We start from the raw sequence: 14,561 nt of genomic DNA, 5'->3' as shown, positions 1-14,561 counted from the left end.
GAGTAAACATGATGGAGCTCTTCTTGTTTGATATGAGTGATGTTGTCGTGCTTCTGACAAGGTATACAGTTTTTAACAAAATCATGACAATCTTCCTCCATTTTTGACAAAAAATACAAGATGTATTTTTTCATGTTGTGTGATCTAGAATGATATCTGCAAATCCCTTCATGTATCTCCTTTATTATGTATTTTGTTTGGTCTTTCGTGACACATTGTAGCATCGGTTGGCTATAACCCCTTTGTATAGTTCTCCCCCTATTAGTGTGTATCACGCTGCTTTTCTTACCCACACATCAACATACAGCGACTGCCATTCTTTGTTGGGCATGTGTACCACTTATAAGTCATTGGCAAAGTCAGTCAGGCACTGGGCCTTTATAAGTTTGCGGGGTTCGTAGCAAATGTTGAACTCAGACAACTTTATCGCCGAAGATGACATTCTTCCTGCTAGATCATGTTTTTGCAGTATCTTTTGGATGGGGTAATCGGTCTTTACAATTATGTAGTGATTTTGTAAGTAGAGTTTGAGTCTCTTTGGCGTGGTTACCAAGAATAGGGTTATCTTTTAAACCATTCGGTATCGTGTCTTTGGATCTTGTAGGGTCTAGTTAACGAAATAAACTAGTTGTTGCTTTCCATCAATCTCTTGTTCCAGCGTTGCGCTTACCGTGTACTATGTTGTTGCTATAGACAAGCAGGGGTTGGGTACTCTGGTTTTCGTAGGATTGGAGCAGAGGATAATATTTCATTTAGTTGTTCGAGCATGTTCTGACATTCATCTCCCTAGTTGAACTTTGTCAATTTTTTTAGAAGCTGAATCATGGCTCTGGTCTTGTCAGCCAATCAAGGCAAAAATCGTGATATCGCCGTTAACCTCCCTATCAATTATTGTATCTCCTAGGCATTGTTGGGGCTTCACATATCGATGATGACCTTGCAATTTTGTAGGTTAAATATATCCCCCTCTTCGTTAGCATGAACCCTAGGAATTTATCACCATCTATCCTAAAAACACACTTTTCCGAATTCAACCATAGATTAAATTTTCTTATAGCTAAGGACACTTCAGTTAAGTTCGCTAAATGTTGCCCTGGGTTTGCGGATTTCACCATTATATCATCTACATATACTTCAACGATTTTGCATATCAAATGGCTGAAAACTTTATCCATCAGTCTTTGGTAAGTTGTCCCAACATTTTTTAAGCCAAAGGGCATGACCTTATAGTAATAATTTGCCTCTTCTATTATGAAAGAGGTCTTGACCATGTCGGTTGGTGCCATAAGAATCTTATTATGTTTAGAATAAGCCTCCAGGAAACTAAGGACGCAGTTTCCTGCTACTTCATCAACTAGTCTATATATGTTGGGCAAGGGTGTAACGTCCTAGCCGGAAATTACTTACTAAAATAAATAAAAATATAAATAAAATAGCAACCTCATTTATTTATCATCAGTTCCCAAAAATGCGGGAAAAATTTAGTTTAGAAATCCAACGCGCCATTACAAATAATAAAAAGACGAGTCGCATCATTCATATTACCAACAAAAGTGTCTAAAAATTATTATAATTAAATCCATAGTGCAACTTAGTAACTAGTAATAAAATCCCAAAGATATCCCCACTCCGTCTCTAAGCATCTGCTGGCTCACCTGCATCAATATCTGCTCCCATGTAACAAGTTACATGATCATCGCCACACACACACAGATAGGGTGAGCTCATTTAAATAAAAACAACAATATAATATTAAATACCATGTTAACAAATATAAACCCAGGTTAGTACACTTTCCCCCTTTTCCTTTCACAACTTCACTTCCAACACTTGCCTTTAGACGTCTATCAATTCTATACCCTTTAAGTGAGAACAATGACCGATCTTCGCTGCACGAGTGTCCACTCGCCCCTCCGACTACAGGCCACCACCTGATAGTTCACACGTGGGAATAACATTGTCACAGCATCTCACCGTGACACCAAGTGGAGCTCCCCGAAACAAACATAAAGTTTGTAGCTGTTCTAGACTACCAAAACTCTATTAGAATCACTCTGAAAAGGGAAATCACCCGAACCTCGCCGTACGAGCAACAACTCGCACACTCCACTGGACTTCCTAAACCACCAGGCTACAACCTATAGTGGTCACGTGTTACCCCAATACAAGATACACTCGTAACTGGACCCCCAGCCAAAGCCTCGCATCATGTACCTCACCTAAAGCTGTGTAGAAACCTTTCCTCGCGCACTATCACTGAACCAAAACCGCCTGGCGAGCATCACACGCCGCTAGGCGGAACTTAGCTCCAGACCGCCTGGCGGACATCACACACCGCCACGCGCCCACAATACCCTCATAGTACCGCCACCGCCTGGCGGACACCACCACACTGCCAGGCGCCTTGCCTCGTCGTCACCACCTGGCGCATCCATCGCCCACCGCCTGGCGCTCTGCTCCCGCTGTGACCACTGTCACTGATTTATTTTCTCGTCCGCCTGGCGGCTCGCTCACACCACCAGGCGCTATACCAATAGCACAATGCTACTGGTTTTTTAGCACCTAAACAAATCCCAAAGGATCTCCAAACATACCAATCACCCAAGTATAACATAATTATGATTTACCAGTCATATATCTATACCAAATTACATCACACTCATTTAGACATGCCAACCAATCCAATATTATCATGCATCCATACTCATCTCCGTTTACCCCTTTTAAATATGTCTCATACATTCCGCATACTCCCAATCATAAAATCATACATTCTGGAATTTATATAAAGCATGACACCACACTTTAATCCATATGTACCATACCAATAGTTCACAACCACAAAACATGCCTAAGGAAAGATTACACCAATCATACCATTTCATATACCCCATCTCATTCAAATTAACATTCCATCTGAGTCTGTCTTACCACATACGCCCACACGTTTAAAAGAACATTACTATTTATATCATACCTCACATCTTCATTTATCTCAATCTCCCCCTGACTCCCATTTAACTCAAATTTTCCTTTCCTATTAAATTTTCTTTAAATCCCACACGTATAACTTGCCGGTTAAACCCCAATGACATGACGCCCATTTAAAATTGTACATCACCCACTGCACTGCCAAACCGCCTAGCGACAGATCACGCACCGCCAGGCGGTGCATACATATCTGGAAATCTCCAGATTATTTTCCTGCACCGAAACGCACCCACACCTGCCTATCCCAATTTTCCCTTTCATACAAACATAATTTTATATCAAAGCATCATCCTGAATTCATACATCAAATATATTAATCACAATTCTGCAAAACCAACCCCACCAAGCATTCACATGATTTATGTTGTTTATCACTAAGGCCATCATAATCCTAACCCCCCAATTTCAGATCAACCAGTCATGCCTTCCAACAAAACCAGCATACGCATTGTCTTATTAAAACATCAAAATTCACATTCGAGCATACAGACATCACGACCACATCACAGGTACCCCAAAAATACCAAAAATGACCAAACATAGTGCAAGCGTGTTCGTGTCGCTTGGCGGATCATCCTCTGTCGCCAAGCGGTTCATATTCAAGATCCCAGAAACCAGTATTATCACTTGTGTCGCCTAGCGGGTCGTGCGTGACCGTTAGGCGGTTTATGGAAAATTTCCAGAAACCCGATTTCAGCTATGGTTTTCAGATGAATTACAATCCCAACCCCTCAAACATCAAGATTCAATAAAAATTCGATAAAAATAACATCAAACAATTAGTAGGAACTCCCCTAACCTCGATTCCTTGCTCAATTTGTTAAATGTGCTACTTCTTCCTTGCTCTTCTACCAATTCAGACCCAAACCTCTCCTAACACTCACAATCACTCTCCTTTCGTGCTCTCTTTCTGGTATAGACTCAGACTTGGCAAAACCCTTCCTAATACTCCACTTTTTCCTTTTAAGTAGTGCTTAAATTTAGGTTAATCAAGCAAAAATGGGTTCTCCCTTAATTAATGGTTAATGGCCATTCATGACCCCCTTCATGATTGTTTTTCAGCCTCCCTTGGCTGCTAGATCAGTTAGGGTTTCCCCTAACCCTTCCCATTCCACCCAAATCCACCATAAAAAAAATATAAAGTTTAATTTAGGTGTTCCCTAAGACTAGAACCCATAACCATGCAATTGCCAAATCAATATCAAACCATCATGCCAATTCATGTTTCATGCCAATTAGTATAACTCAATTGCCATCTTCTTACTCACACACATACAAATTAGAAAAAGAAATAAATAGAATTAAATCCTACAAATGGCATACTTAGGACTTGAACCCAAGTCCTCTCACACAATTAAAGTACTCTCAACCATTTGAGCTAGTACTATTCCACGTCATGAAGGTTAGCATTTAATGTCATAAAGGCTTCTCTCCCTCGCATTAATTAAATAATTAATTATTTAATTATTTAAATTTAGTGGGTCTTGCAAAGGGTTATGCATCCTTAGGGCATGCTTTGTTTAGTTCTGTGTAGACAACACACATTCGTCATTTGCCGCTATATTGCTTTACCAACGCCATGTTTGCAAGCCAGGTGGTGTAGTGGGCTTTCCCTATAAATCCGACATCCATAAGTTTGGCAGCCTCGACCTTAGTTGTCTGTCTCTATTCCTCTCCTAACTTTCTTTTCTTCTGGGATAAGTATCGAGCTTCTTTGAAAACGGATAGCTTGTGAATGGCTACCAGGGGGTCAACTCCGAGTAGGTTTATGACTGCCAAGCGAAAATATTCGTATTTTTCACCAAGGTTTGGCTGATTATTGCTTCTCCTTTTGGACTTAAAGTTGATCCGACTTTCAAGCTTTTCTCCCCGAATAAAGAAAAGTTTTTACTCTCTCCTCAAGTTCAATTCTTGAATCATTTCCTAGTCGAAGGTCCAAGGCGGCTCCTACGTCAGGTGCCCGTTCAACGTTGCTTGCTACTAGCGTTGGCTCTTGGGGCCGCAAACAAGCAATATAGCATTCTTTGGCTAACTTTTCTCCATTAATGGTGATGATATCTCCGAATGCTGATGTGAACTTCATAGCGAGGTGGTCTCCCCAACAGGACGTTGTAGGATGTATGTGCTTCGACCACTAACTAACGCATTGGTATCATCTTGTCTTGGTTTCCTTCGTGGAATACCGTATGCAGATCTATATACCCTTTGGTTCACATTTACTCTCTTGAGAACCTGTAGATGGGGTCGTCATAGGGTATCATGGCTTCTTCCAGTAACTGCAACTTTGTTTACGTTTTCCAAAACAGGATGTCTACTAAACTTCTTTGGTCTATTAGTACTTTCTTTACAGTGAAGTTTTCAACCTCTATGGTGACCACCATAGGGTCGTCTTGATCAAGGTTCGCTACCTAAAAGTCAGCATCCATGAACGTAATTGGTGGCATTTTCCTACATTTGAAGGTGCGTGTTATGACTTTTACTAATTCTATACTCCTTAAGTGTTGTTTTCTTGTTGAGGTTGACGTTTGAAACTGCTGAATATAGTATTTATTGTAACGCATAATGAAGGCCTGTATTGGTTGTGTTATTCTCTTGAGGGAACGTCTCCTTCTTTTGTTCGTTCCTATCCTTATTGCCTTTGGGGTCCTGCCAATTTTCATAACGTTTGTATCCTGGTCTTGAGATGCTTTCATCATCTCTTCTCATAAGGCTTGAGATGCAAATCATGGAAACTAGTCACTTGTACTCCAAAATTTTTTATAAACTTTTCCTAGAATTCAAAGCCCAAATTTTGAAGAAAGAACGTTGTCATATCATTGGGCGAGTATTGTTGGTGGGTCATAAGAATAACAAATCTTCTATGTTGAGGAAGTTGTTTTGTTATCATTTACTATGATTAAGTTTTATGCAAACAATGGTTCATAGCATGATTGTTGAATTTAATAAATTGAATTCAAAATGTTGCACAAAAACCAAGACTAGTAGATCGTGGCTTGATTCAATCAGTTGAATTCAAAATTATTATTTGGTTCTTTGCAATTGTACATTTGAGATACATACCTTGTTAATGAATCAATCATTCGGAGATTACATGGAAAAACACATTTTTTGTACTCTTTGATTCAATTATTCTCAAACAAATGTGTTTTCAATGAAAACTAATTTGAATTAAAAGATCAATCATTTTAAATATACTCAGTTTAAATACATGTCCCACAGAAAACCCTATACTACTGACCCTAAATTAAATCATAATCTAATATTTACAATTAAAGAGTCCTAGGTAAGGTCTTCATATACTCCTTAGCCAGATGAACTTCACTTAGCCCTGAATGCTCAAAGGAAGCTTAGTCTTCTTGTATCCTCCTAGTCATAGCTTCGGTTGTGGGTCCTTGATAACGTTGTCTTTGATGCGATCAAATTAACACTACTTAACTATGACAACTTCACTATTGCCAAGTTTGAAGTGAACTAACTAGATATGGTTAAGCTAACCCTCGGTCGTATCCCAACGAATACGGAATTGATTTCCAATATTTGAATCTTATAAAAATCTAATGTAATGCAATTAAAACAATATGACGATATGCAAAAATTTAGTGAAGAATTTAAGAATAAATGAAATAGCATATTAATAAAAGACTTTGAAACAACTTTAGTAAAACAGGCTAATTCTACTACTTTCAAAATAGATTCATCATCAATTATCTAAAGATTATTGTTAAATTAATTATTGTTGTAGATTTACAAATCAATCGATGTAAAGTTTCAATTCATTTGTTGGCGTTCTCACTTTTAACCAAAGTACAGTCTCAGTTAAAAGTGAGAACATTTAGATTATCCATAGTAAATTCAACAAAAGTACAATCTCAATTAAATTTTACTATGCCTAATTATGTCTATTCCTTTACTTTCTCACAAAATAAGAAACTTAATCAAAGTAAAGTCTTGACTAATTTTATTTAAAGTGATTACCTTCAATCAAAGTAAAATCTCAATTAAATTTAAAAACCCTTTAACTCATTATTAGCATGCAAATAGATTTAAAATCATTATTTTCTATTCGATTAAGAAGTAAAGGACATAGAAAAATGAAAACCACAACAAAAATAAAAATAGAGAACAATATAAATTGTTTCCCCACACCCTCACATTTAATCCATGCAGTGTCCTCAATGTATTCAATATATATAGAATGCTAAGAAAAAGTATGACGGTTACTTATGTCCTCAAGGCGGAAGGTATGCAGGAGAAGTCAAGTTCATCCCATCCATCGTCTTGTCAACATATCTTGATTTTCATTGAATATTTGAAAACGATGTCCATTAACTTTGAAAATTCTTCTTGAGGATTCTCCCTTGACCTCCACCGCTCCATAAGGAAATACTTGTGTAATAATGAATGACCCTTCCCATGTGGAGCGTAACTTACCAGTTATGTGACCTGGTTTGGATTTATACAGTAACACCTTTTGCTCTACCTAGAAATCCTTTCTAGCTATAAGCTTATGGTCATGGAATTTCTTGATTTTTTTCTCCTTGTAGAATTTTGAGTTTTCATAGACTATGAGCCTAATCTCCTCTAGTTCTTGCAACTGGAGTTTCCGTTATTTTCCCGCTTCTTCCAAGTTTAAGTTGTGAGCTTTCGCGGCCCAATAGGCCCGATGTTCAATCTCCACGGGTAGATGGCAAACGTTTCCAAAAACAACCCTAAAAGGTAACATACCTATAGGTGCTTTGTAAGCAGTCCTATGTATCCAAAGTGCAACATCCAATCTTGTGGCCCAATCCTTCCTACTAGGCTTTACCAATTTCTGCAAGATCTTCTTGATCTCCTTGTTAAGTATCTCTGCTTACCCATTAGTTTGGCAATGATATGATGTAGCCATGCAATGTGTCACCTCGCATTTCTTCAACATTTTCTCAAGCAACTTATCACAAAAATGGGTCCCCTAGTCACTAATGATGCCTCGTGGTGTCCTAAACCTATAGAAAATGTTAGACCTGGCAAAATTCATGACAACTCGAGCATCATTAGTCCTTGTAGCTATACCTTCCACCTACTTGGAGACATAGTCTACAACAAGTAGAATATAAGAAAATCCAAAAGGAGGAAAAGTGATGTAGGATTATCTTGATTCTTTTTAAGATTCATGAATATGGTGATGATGATTAAGAAAGCTTAGTGAAAATTTCTACCAGACTTAAGATAGCAAGCTATCTAGATGTGAAGGTTTATTTCACAAAGCTCTAGAAAAAGGTGAGAATGGATTTATTCAAAGAAAAAAGAAATGGAATGCACATAGAACCATAAAAACTCGAGAGCAAACAAAGAAGAAGAAAAAAGCATAGAATATGGAAGGATTAGAAAGGGATGAAAGTGAGAAGCACGTTATTACAAAGCTAGACTAGAAGCCATGGCAACCTTGAAGATGAGTGGATGGTGTAACATCCCGACCGAATATTACGGATTTAAATAATAAATAAGAAATATTACGCCAACCTTATTTAATAATGTATCATTTCCCAAAACACGAGAAATTTAAAATAATTTAATATTTCAAATTAAAATCCAAAATCCATAGTTTATAAGACTAGAAATAATATAAAAGCCTCTCATAGGAGTTTACAACTTATTTCAAATAAAAAAAATACAAAACTCCCAAGCTTTCCCCGCTCCGTAGCTAAGTCTCACCAGAACCACCTGCAACAACATCATCTGCTCACGTGTACCGCGTACACGATCATCGCCAAACACAAGCAGATAGGGTGAGCTTAATAGAATAAACATATATATATATATATATAACACTTATTTTCATATATATCATACAATCACCCCAAAGAAATTCCCCCATTTGATTCCATATCACATAGCCATAACCATGTTATTCGTGTTCTACATTTTCTAGTGATTACTTCAAGATGATTTGCTGCCATACATATCGGTCACAACCAATAGAGCACGTGCGAGAAACCATGTCACGGATCACACACCGTAACGCCGGGTGGAGTTCCCAAATACGAACATAGTCGTAATGTCCCAAGACTACCAAACTCGTCAGCTACTACTGAGGAGGGTAATCTATCTGGACCCATCTGTACTGGCCACAACCAGCACACTCACACTGGCAACACTCGCCAACCCAAGCTCAACTCAAGGGTTCCTTGTGTTCATCTGCCATCCCAAGCTCAACTCGAGGGATGTCATTCCGAGCTCAACACGAGGAATGCCACGTGCTTAACCCCTATCCTGAGCTCAACTCAAGAGATACATTCCGAGCTCAACTCAAGGAACACTAGAAAGCTAACCTTTAAAGCATCCTAAAAGCCTTGTAGATCACGCTTGAAGTACCAGCAAACAAAGGCTGCTGCAGCATAATCGCTTGGTAGAGGACACGTATCGCCAGGCGCATTCGCTTCTAGACCAACTGGCGAGTGACACGTACTACCAGGCGCATAGCACCTCAAAAACACCATCGTTGTCGTCAACGCCTGGCAGAACTCCCTCTTGTCGGCAGGTGCGCGAGGTCTAGGAGCGCGAGGTCCAGGAGCCCATAAATGTTGACGTTATCGCCTAGCGGTGTTGAATTTACCGCCAGGTGCCACACCAGTACAACAAAAAATACTAGTTTTTTATTGCTTCAGTTTTGCTGACACACTCTCACTAGGCACCAAACCCCATAATGCTTTTCACCAGGTTATCTCATTTCATGTCCAGTTAATGCCCTTGTCACCAAGCTACTTATTACCATTTATATTCGTGAGTCCAAGATTTCTCAATAATGAAACTTAGTTAACCTACCATATTTGCTAATTCACAATCTGCCATTGTTATTGTTGTGCCCTTGTTATCTACTAATTACCCATCATTAGCTAAGTTCCCAATAGATATCATATGACATAACCATCATTCCTAATCATTTGTATACCATTCCTCCAACTCGGAGATTCCAATTAGCTTTATAAATCAACTTTACTATTTTCACCTCTTATCATGACTAATGCGACCGTGTTTATACCATACTTATTTCCCCTTTTTGCTCTGCGACTCTTAATGCCTTACACTAACATTCTTTTTCCATCCAATTTCTACATTCTACACTGTCCTACTATAATACCTCAATTTCCCAACCAATTTCACAATTTATTCATCCCACTCAAGCTTATAACCTTTCCTAGGTCTCCATTAACCAATGCAATAGAAACAACTTCATGTAATTCTTGCCTTATACCTTGGTTTAGCTAGTTCCTGTTTGAACTGTAAACACTGCTTGTTTTAGCATTATTCCATTCCTTTACCACAATTTAATAACTCTTATCACTTCTTTTCATTACTTAACATCCTAATATCATCTTCATAAAACTTCTCTCTATGTATTTATTTCCTTATCCATTAGTCCCAACTGCCCCTAAGTTTCCCAGGCACCACAACAATCCCACAATTTACTCTCTATACGATGGCTCTTGGCGGCTTAATCCTTGCCGCTAAGTGGTGCATTCTATTCTGGAAAAATTCTCGAATTTCCAACTCTGCACAGCCCCTCCTAGTAGCTCCTCAACGCATTTCTATGCATATTCTCATCGTTCATCTCGTGAACATAATAACAGGCTTACCAATAATCAAATTTAATTATATTCAACACAATAACAATTGTATCCAATTCATCCAGACTCCAATCGTCAAGCCTAAACTCACATTCATACCATGTTCACTCAATTGAACCCTAAACTCCACAAATTTAGGAAATGTATGATGACGAATTATTAACAACCATTAAGACATGATTTTCTTCCAATCAAAATCCTCCCAAAATATCAAAATACCCAAAATTGAGCCAAAAGGCTCGCGTCGCCTGGCGGTTCAACCGCCACCGCCAGGCTCTTCATCCAAAACTCAAAAACTGGGTGAAATAGCTCTGTGTCGCCTGACGGTCGGGAGCTTACTGCCAAGCGGTTCCTTTTCAAGAACCCAGAACAGGTGAAAAACTTATGTGCCACCTAGCGGCTATGAATAGCCCGCCAGGTAGTTTTTGAAAAATTCCCAGAAACTCGAAAAACGCAACCAAAATGAGAGACATGCATACAATTCATATCAATCATTATACAGTTCATGCTCATACATAAAAATTAACACATAAACTCCCTTAACTTGGATCCTTTTGCTTAGAAACTTAAATGGCTCTAAATTCCCTCTTGCTTCCTGTAAGACCCGAGAAAATTAAATAGTTATTTAAATAATTATTTAATTATGGCGGGTAATAGAAACATTTAAAGCAATTAATGTGAGGAATTATGACGTGAAAAAGTACTAGCTCAAGTGGTTGACAGTACTTAATTGTGTGAGAGAACTTGGGTTCGAGTCCTATGTGTGCCACTTGGGTGTTATTTAAATTATGTGTTTTTGTGTGTTTATATATTGAATGCATGGGGTGATGATAAATTCCTAGAATTGTAGGAGTTATCATGAAATCTGGATTGGTTGAATGATATGGCCTTGGTTTGGCATGTGCATGGGTGTGGGTTCAAACCTCGTTGAGAACTAAATAATTTCTTTTTGCCAATTTTTCCTTTGGCATGAATGTGAAAAGGTTTGGAAAACCTAGTAGCCAAGAAGGCAGCTGTGAGTGCTGGAAAAATACACTGTGAAGGATATTGAGTAGACATTAACACACACTTTTATTGTAATTTTCGTTTTAAAAGGTTAAGTGAAATTAAGGGTGGAATGAATTAGAGTGAGAGAGGATAATTAAGGGATTAAGGGTCTGAGACAGGGGAGTGCATACGGAATCACAGACTTCTGGGCGATTGGCACGAATTGTAGAGGAGAATTGGAGTGGGAAACCATTGTGGAAGAGTGAGGCAAGAGCAAGGGTGAGTTTGAATTAAAAGTCACGTGCAATCCGTGTTTGGAGCGAGGATCAGAGGTTAGGGGAGCTGGAACCAAATCTTTTATTTCTTGTTTTTATTTGTATGAAATGTATGAGAATTTGAATGCATGTACTATGCTATTTCATGTATTTTCGTATTTTCTGCAATTTTCCAGAAATCGCCTGGCGGGTGATGAATCACCACCAGGCGACTCATCTTATTTCTGGGTAATTGGGGGTTCTGGAGACGGAACCGCCTGGCGGCACGGGCTTAACCGCCAGGCGGTGCATGTTAGAGTACCCAGTTTTCTGGGTTTTATGAAGGGCCTAGCGGTGACGAATACCCGCTAGGCGACGCGAGCCACTTTTGGCTCGATTTTGATGTTTCACAGGTTCTGAGAGGTTTCTAATCAAGGAGAAATTGTGTTCTAATATTTATGAATGATTAAACATCGTATTTCATGGGAAATTCGTGGAATTGGGGTTTAATTGAGAAGAAGATTGCATGAAGGTTATCTTAGGGTTGATGAATTGGGGATTTCGAAAACGACACTAATCTAAATGGAAAGGGTGAATGAATTCGGGTATGGGAAGTGTTAGAGAATGAATTGTAATCCTAAAAGATGGAATCGTATCCTATAGAGTCATAAATTGGTTGAACTCAGAGTTGTTCTGAAAGGGTTGAGGTTCGCAGGTGCAAAGAAAAATGTTGGGGTTCCTGGAACAGCAGGAACCGCCTGGCGGCACGTTGGTTACCGCCAGGCGCCATATTAGTGAAGCGTGGTGTCTGATTCATGAAAAACGCTGTTTTTCGTACTTTTCGTGGAACAGGAACCGCTCGGCGCTAGTTTCATGCCGCCAGGCGCCATCGATTTTTCTGGTCTGCGCAGTTTTCGTAAAACTGCATTTCCCGTTTCGTTAACCGTCTGATTTAGGTGAAATTTGGACAGGTAGTCCATAACATGTAGTTCTTCACTGTGAACGGTGGAGATTTTATTTGGAGGACAGTAGCTAGAGATATACGTCACGCATGATTGGTTGTTTGAATTCCCTAATAGTATGATTGCTAATGGATGATTAAGTGTTCTCAAGTGCTGGTATGGCCTTGATTGGTGAATGTATATATAGATATATAAATGTGTGATTGATGAGTATGTTTTTGGTAGTGCTTGCTGAGGCATGTTGAATATATGAAGCTATATATGTTAACTCGAATGCATGATGTTATAAGTGTGTGAATAAGACCACTATTGATGATACCACTATGACCGAGTGTTGAATGATCATGACGGGTTTTGGGAAAGTATGGGAATATGATAATCATACTTTAAATGTAATAGAATTGCGAGAGCGTGCAAAATAAGTATATAGCTTTGATTGTGTCTTATGTGGAGTATGTGAATTGTAAGCATGCAAAGGGTTGGAAAAATGAGAAGGGGAAATAAAGTATGCGTTGGAGTTGACTTAAGAGGTAAGTATATATGAATTATAAAAGAGAGGAATGTGTGCTTATACTTGAAAGATGCATGTGTTGTGATGTTGTAATTTGGAATATATGAATGTGTATGTTGATTTCTGGATGTTTGAGAATTAAATGGTTGAATTCTAGGAAATGAATTAGAGTACCTAAAACTAGTAGTGTCACATTACTGGTGTAGCGCCTAGCGGTGTAGACTGAACCACCAGGCGATAATATGAAACAAGAATTTCTTATAAGTTGTGGTGCCCGACGGTGATGTAAAACCGCCAGGCGGTCTGTACTGCCATTTCGTTTAGCGGCGCTTAAGCTACGCTAGGCGATGGTGTAGTGGCAGGGTGCATTGTGATGTGTTTTGCATGGTTTGTTGTGTGGGTCCTGGTCTGGGATATGCTTGATGTTGTCATGAGCGGGTAGGTTCATGACTGGTGATGAACACGTGATGATATGAGCGGGGAGGTTCATATCCTATTACTCTCGTGTGGGGATACGAGCGAGGTAGGTTCGTATGTTCCGTGCTCACACTTGAGAGATGCTGCGTGCGGGGAGGTACGTAGCTAGTGGATCACGTGTGATGGACTACGAGCGGGGAGGTTCGTAGAGTTGGACCACGAGCGGGCAGGTTCGTGGAAGCATTGGAATCCCTAAGACCAGCTTGAGTATATACCTTGTGTAGGGTGGTGTGCTTTGCTTGTTTTTTTTATCATGTTGTGTTGTGAAACTTGGATCAGGGGATGTTGTGCCATGAGCGGGTAGGTTCACGAATGGTGGTGAATACGTGATGATATGAGCGGGGAGGTTCATATCATGTTACTCTCATGTGGGGATACGAGCGAGGTAGGTTCGTATGTTCCGTGCTCACACTTGAGAGATGCTGCGTGCGGGGAGGTACGTAGCTGGTGGATCACGTGTGTTGGACTACGGACGGGTAGGTCCGTAGAGCAGGACTACGAGCGGGGAGCTTCGTAGAGGCAGGACCACGAGCGGGCAGGTTCGTGTGAGCATCATAAACCCTGAATCCGAGGCTAATTATTTATGTGTTGTGAAGGTTGAAAAGCCTTGGGGATTAAGGTCTGGGCCAAGAATTAACTAGAATAAAATAGATGGGTGTATCTTGACTTTTTTTATTAACTTATATGTTAATTATTTATGAGCTCACCCTATCTGCTTGTGTTTGGCGATGATCGTGTAATGCGTTACATGGGAGCAGATGATGTTGCAGGT

Source organism: Vigna unguiculata, chromosome 3 (assembly GCF_004118075.2).
Source record: "Vigna unguiculata cultivar IT97K-499-35 chromosome 3, ASM411807v1, whole genome shotgun sequence".
NCBI classification, from domain to species: Eukaryota; Viridiplantae; Streptophyta; class Magnoliopsida; order Fabales; family Fabaceae; genus Vigna; species Vigna unguiculata.
The sequence above is the reverse complement of the archived record's forward strand: the minus strand, read 5'-3'. Positions refer to the sequence as shown.